The sequence below is a fragment of the Bufo gargarizans genome, chromosome 11, assembly GCF_014858855.1.
Source record: "Bufo gargarizans isolate SCDJY-AF-19 chromosome 11, ASM1485885v1, whole genome shotgun sequence".
Lineage (NCBI taxonomy): Eukaryota > Metazoa > Chordata > Amphibia > Anura > Bufonidae > Bufo > Bufo gargarizans.
This window is the reverse complement of record NC_058090.1, coordinates 18,466,004-18,472,868: the sequence shown is the minus strand read 5'-3', so window position 1 is coordinate 18,472,868 and position 6,865 is coordinate 18,466,004. Positions and strand designations below refer to the sequence as shown.

Sequence of the window (6,865 nt, the reverse complement as noted above, 5' to 3'; positions counted from 1 at the left end):
AATTTGATGCATACATTTTCCTCATATGATTCTATGTATCAGGCATCAATTGGAGGAAACCACCCGATGGAAGGCCACCATCCATACACAAGGAAAAGTAAGCTAGCTACAGAGAAGGTAATGCTGTCGCAGGTCAACCATGAGGCTCGTTCTGTTTAGGCGCTCTGTATGCTAATTAATAGCATCGGAACAGGGAGGAGGAGACATCAGCTTTTCTCGGTGGGCGTCTCTTCTATCTGGCTGTGGCGCTGTCCAACCACAGCAGAGCGCGTCACAGCTCCATCTGGCTCTCCTGACATGCTCCATCTGGCGTTCCTCTAGTCCCATGGCGCCTGCGCAGAGTGTCCCCGGCAGGTATAAAGGAGACCGAACGTACGTCCCTTCGTCCTCACGTGCACATTGCGCCTGCCAGCCCGGCCTACACAGACTGGATGCGACGTCAGGGTCCCTGCTCCCGCACAGCGCTTCGCCAGCGGCGTCATGGAAACGATGTAAACAAGTTTAAAGTTTAAAGTCCCTCCCCTTATATTATACCTCCGCAACAGCCATATTAATACACTGAATGTGGTATATTAGGGCGACTGTCACTTTAAGGGGAGGGACTTTAAACTTGAAAGTTTACATCGTTTCCATGACGCCGCTGGAGAAGCGCTGTGCGGGAGCAGGGAGCCTGATGTCGCATCCGGTCTATGCGTATGCCGGGCGCAATGTGCACCTGAGGACGTAGGGACGAACGTTCGGTCTCCTTGATACCTGCCGGGGACACTCTGCGCAGGCGCCATGGGACGATGCTAATGTCGTATAGAACAGACGAAGGTGCGCATGCGCCCTGAGACTAGAGGAGCGCCAGATGTAGCCTGCTCTTCCATATCAAGAACTTTATTATGAAGGCCTCTTCTGGGATATGTCCTCCAGGAACGCATCGGCAGCAATAGTAAGCGCGATTTTAATATTTGTCTTAATAGATCATGTACTAAGTAGGATTGTGATTTGGATAAGATGATAAACAGTTTACACTGCTGGGGAACACAGAAAGAGGGGGGTCTATTTTGAATTTGTAATTGCTAATTAACATACTCAATTGAGTCATGTGATTTGGTGAGAGGGTATATGTATTTGATTTTGTTCAAAATGTAAGTTGCTTGAGAAAGACCACACGGGTCGAAACGTTGCATTGCTTGGGTGAATAAACCTTTGTGTACTGAAGACAAGAGAGTGCTGCGGTTTCTTCACCAGTTCATTCATGTTTGGGGGAGTACAGGACTGACTCCCAACACGGCTGGCACCGCCACATTAAGGAACGGTAATTTATTACTATTTGTTTCCGTTGTGCTGCTACACTTCTTTCGATGGCAGGGCCAGAAGCAGCATGAATGCAGCGCGTCAGTGAAGATAAAGGGCTGCACTGTTCCCTACCTTATGTGACAAGACCTCTCATCAGATGACGGCTTACCAGATTCACAGCACAGTCCCCTTTGTATTATAGCTGCCCACTTACTGAATGGTGCCCACGCTCAACAATTCTCCTCTTTGGGCGTCTACGGTTAGCAGAGGGACCCGTGTTCTTGTAAATAAAGCCCCTTTCCTGAAGCCTTTCACCAGGTACAACTGCACCATGTAAGGTACCTAAGGATTGTCCTGTGACTCATCAGGTTAAAACATCTTGCCTAAATCTTTAGAAAAGGATAGAAGATCAATGAAGAACTAGGAGTTAGTTTGGGAACACTTTCTTTATATGATTTTGTGCAGAGAAGACACAATGGTCTTGACTGTCGACCGGGGTGATGGTCCTGTTCTGTGCACTTAATGTTTATTCTTATATTTGTATTAACACTACGTTATTAACTATTCTCACTTCTCGCTGTATAGGTAAAATTAGGCGGAGACGCACCAAACTCCAATGTTATCCATGTGTCCAGCAAGAAAACAAGTAGCATGCCAGCTAAACTCGGGACACCATGTAACCTTCTTGACTTTGCCAGCTCCGAGCGCCCTCTGGTTGTCAATTTTGGTTCTGCCACCTGACCCCCCTTTATAAGCCAGCTGCCAGCCTTCAGCAAGCTGGTGGAGGAGTTCTCCAATGTAGCCGACTTCCTCTTGGTCTACATTGATGAGGCTCATCCCTCAGATGGCTGGGCTGCTGCTCCTGGTGTGGGTTCATATGAAGTAAAAAAACACAGAAACCAAGAAGATCGATGTGCTGCAGCTAACAAACTCATGGAAGAATACTCCCTCCCCCAACAGTGCCAGGTGGTTGCAGACTGCATGGACAATAATGCCAACGTAGCCTACGGTGTCTCCTTTGAAAGGGTATGCATTGTACAAAGGCAAAAAATTGTATACCTCGGAGGTAAAGGACCTTTCTTCTATAAACTCCAAGAAGTGAGGTGGTGGCTGGAGCAGACATTTGGAAACAGAGGCTGAATGGATAAAAGGACCCGGCTGGGCCTGGAGAAACCACTCCAAAGGACGAGCAAGCGTATCATCCTCGTGGAACACTTGTTGACACTAAAATACAGACTTTGAAAACGACCACACTACAAAGTTCACAATCCAGATGCCTGATCTTATCCTCACTGTGACCCGAATCTCTGGCAGACCTCAAACCGCTGTTCCCTCTTGCTCTACAACAATACACAACAGTATAGGCAGAACATAGGAAGATGAGGGTGTGGTGAAAGCAAGAAGGGAAAGTCAGAAATCAAACAAAGCCCACATCTGACAGCTGCTGTAGAGCCGGCTTGCTCTTCCATGTTCCTGGGAAAATTTTGCAAAGAAATGCCGTCAGGGAAGACTAGGGAGAAGCAGCACAGCACCTCCAATCGAGTATTTATTACCGAGATTCCAGTGTTTCACTCGGCAGGTGTAGCTCATTTTAGTTATTTTTTTTTCTTTTCTTAACATAATTTATTGCGTTATCATGAGTCGGCGGTATCCACAAATGACACAGTTACCTCAACAAGGGGACAGCTGCATGGAAACGGATGTAGCAATCATCTGCACGTTCCATACTGCTGGTTCTTCATGTTATCTTGGAGGAGGGTGGGAGCCTTAATAATTGTTAATATGTGGAACCTGTAGGCACAGAAGCATAAATATGCCTCCTATGTGCTCTGATCCCCACAAGATGACATTTCCAGCACCAATTAGGCAAGGTTTTGACAGGTGACGTGGAGAATGAAGACTAACACTTCACTAATGGCCTGCGTCTGGTCCTGCGGGCTCACACCGCACATGGGGCTCCGAGGACCTCAAAGGCCTGGCTCACACATCAGACCAAAACACACTAGTTTACTGATCAATGGCCAAACTACATTCTGTCACATCCTAAAACAACACCCATCGCCACCTTTTCATGCTTCCTTTACAGGGTCATTGAAACTCCACAGTAACGGACCCGCATTGCTGCTGCATTGAAGGATTTCTCTAGTCCAATAATTCATTATTTTTACCTGTACCCAGACGCCACATATTTTGCTGCATATCCCTGCTTTTCATGCCATCACTGCATCCTAGCAGAACTACCGGTTTGCTAACCAAATCCATCATACTTTGCTGTGTAAGCTCCAGAGGACTTGCTCCACCTAGCTACAAGGCAGCGGAGGCGTAGAGGGCGAGACATTGTGGCAGGTGAAGCAAGCCCTGAGGAACAGTACAGAGCAGAGCATGCTGGGATTGGTAAGAAAACCCAACCAGCAGGAAGTTCTGCATGTAAACATCCTGCCAGGATGGAGTGATGGCGAGAACAGGGGAAGGACAATGATATGAAAAACAGGCAAAATATGCAGCGTCTCCGAGGAGAGAAAAAATATTCTGGGACTAAAGAACTTCTATACGCAGATTTTGAAAGTTTTTCTGTTTTATGTTTTATCACGGCTGGATGTGCCACTTATTGTGTATGCAAGTGATACTGAGCTCATGGAGCTGGAGGTAGGAATGTAATATCACACTTCTCCAGCCACTCCTTGCATATTTGCTGGGTTGTGGCCAAATCTCCACCGGTCCCCATTATAGTGAATGGGGCTGGAAGGCCAGTATTCACGGATCCGGGTGAGGAACAGCCTGCAGGATCTGCTTAACACAAATGTGAAACAAGCCTTAAAGAGACTACAGGCAGTTACTATTATCCAAATCCTGCAGTGAATAAGGAGGCATTCACACAAGGTAGATTTTCTTGCAGAAATTTTCTACTGAAAATAACTTCCATTCATCTGAATGGGGTTGCTTTGGTGGGAAGCCCATGGATTTCTACAAGCCCCATTCAGGTGAACAGAATACCGTGTGTGAAGACGTCCTAATAGAACCTGCAAGAAGATGGCCCAATACTGGACCATCACAGAACAGAGTGGGGCTTCACTAGTACCAAGAACAAGCAGATATCTTACCCATAGGAACCGCAGCTCACAGGGAGGCTGTACCACTAATTATAATCACATACTAAGAAATAAGCTGATGCCGATATACTAAGGCATTTCAAACACCAGTCTTCGTATAAAGGCTGTCGGAGAAGAAAGCGACAAAAATTGAATGGCTTAAATGATAGTAAACACGTCAGGCCCCAGGAGGCCACCCCCCCTCCCTCTAAGCCCAGAATGCACCATAATTGATGACATTTTAACGCCACAGTGGTGGGGTAAACACCTGGATAAATGCCCCTCAGCAGGGTGTATTTTAATATTTGGTGGCATCTATTTAGGGATATTATGGGCCTCAGTTTGTAAAGACACTATTAACGGGGTGTTTCAACATAGAGTCCAACAGGGGGAATTCTACACAAGGAAGAGGGGACATATATTGGATGTACTTAGCCTTTAAGGTGGTTGGATGCAGTCACTTTTTTATATATTTAGCTGTAATAACAGGATGAGCAGTAAATATATACCAAACGCTCATGTGTCATCCAATTCTACAATAAAGTATATTGCGGTAGACAAGAAAAAAGTTCTAAAACCAGAAAGATCTTCAATAGGAATTAAATGGAAATGACACAAGGCCTCTGCAGACCCCCATTACTGTAAAGCTGCTCCTGGGTGACCGAGGGGCACAGGATTCAAACCGAAGAAGAAGGATAAGAAGGGTATGTAAGGGCATGCCTCCTGGCCATAACCTCAGTAAATCTGTGTAAAAGGAGCCCGATCAGGGAGTGGAGGGCACAGTAACCCCCACAAGCCATTCAGATGATATTAAATCCTTCTAGTTTGAGAGCATCATCATGAATACCTCATCAATGCATGCAAGAGGAGTGGTGTGGACAGAAGACGGCGAGTGCGGTGGGTCACAGAAGGGGTGACCTGCCAGGTCCGCAGCCCTGCAATGCTCTCCCCATGTTTGCAGATAATTGGCAGACAAAGGCCTCTGCTCTCCCTCCTTCCAGACAGAATATGAAGGTGCATGTAGGACTGATCGCCTCACGCTGCCTCATTCTATGATGTGACTGCTGCAGATCGTGCATTTACTGTACATGACCCTCAGTGCATACGGTTTCCATCCAGGGATATCGCACTTGTGCCTTCTTGCATGCCGCCTGGTGATACACGCCATTGCTTACATGCTGTACTATATATATTGCATTGATATTCTGTTGTACTGTAGCATAACGACATGTCGGCTCCTGATTGACGCTTCCTCTAATGTTTCCCATCACACCAGGGATTTCATTCCACACCCGTGGACGGCGGGGTCACCGGCCAGCATGTGGCAAATATGAAAACCTGTTTTATATGTGCAGGACTGGTGGGAAACAATTCTCTTGTGTGCCTGGAATCAAGGGGCATGTTCACATGGATGTATTTTCTTACTTACATTTTTATACAACTTTTAGATGTCACTTGAACCTTTTATGCTGTGATCACCAAAAGTGTCTTGATATTTGGCAACCAGTGAGGTCAGTGCTACGTCACTGCTCATTTCTTCTCCTTATGCTGATGTTTTTCTATTTGACCTATGTGTATTTTATATCTTTTTTTTTAAAATAATTATCCAATTTCATTATTTTGCTCTGTGCAGTACCACATAATCTTGTTTCATATAATGCACCAGCAATTGGCCACTGGCACACGGCTCTGTGCCCTGCATGGATCTCATCCTGTGCCAGCCTACATGTTACCCATCAACGTACACAGGGAAATAGACCATGAGTGACAAGCCAAAGGTGACCTGCGAGGTGACACAGGAACACCAGGCAGAGGATCCTGCTGGCTAGAGAGGCCATGATGTGGGTATGAAGGGAACCATTGAAAGAGACCAGCTCTCTGTTGGTGCCTGGATGGAGTCACATCATTGCTGACCTGGCAGGTGTTTTTGTCCTCCCTTTCAGACCCGGTGGCTTCTTCACTCATCTTCTCCACAACTAAAGACTACCAGAACCCAAACGCTTCACAATATGGTGCTTCAGTTAGCCAATGTTTTACTTGTATTTTAATTAAAAAAAATATTTAAAAAAAAGGAAAAGTCCATGAGTTGTTTAATTTGATGCATACATTTTCCTCATATGATTCTATGTATCAGGCATCAATTGGAGGAAACCACCCGATGGAAGGCCACCATCCATACACAAGGAAAAGTAAGCTAGCTACAGAGAAGGTAATGCTGTCGCAGGTCAACCATGAGGCTCGTTCTGTTTAGGCGCTCTGTATGCTAATTAATAGCATCGGAACAGGGAGGAGGAGACATCAGCTTTTCTCGGTGGGCGTCTCTTCTATCTGGCTGTGGCGCTGTCCAACCACAGCAGAGCGCGTCACAGCCAACGCCTGGTGGTGACGAGCTCCACTGGGATTGGACAGCGCCACAGCCAGATAGAAGAGAAGCCAAGCATAGTGCCTTTTCTGCGAATGCATTCTTCACAAGCTTTGATTAGATTTTGGGT

General features: G+C 46.2%; 1 pseudogene across 1 annotated transcript; it reads left to right on the top strand.

Annotated features, from left to right (window-relative positions):
- The first annotated feature begins 836 nt into the window (after window positions 1–836).
- On the top strand, window positions 837–6,463 carry LOC122921560 (annotated as a pseudogene). The gene is made up of 2 exons (XR_006387037.1): window positions 837–934; window positions 1,870–6,463. The product of XR_006387037.1 is annotated as a type II iodothyronine deiodinase-like (transcript).
- The last annotated feature ends 402 nt before the right edge of the window (window positions 6,464–6,865 follow it).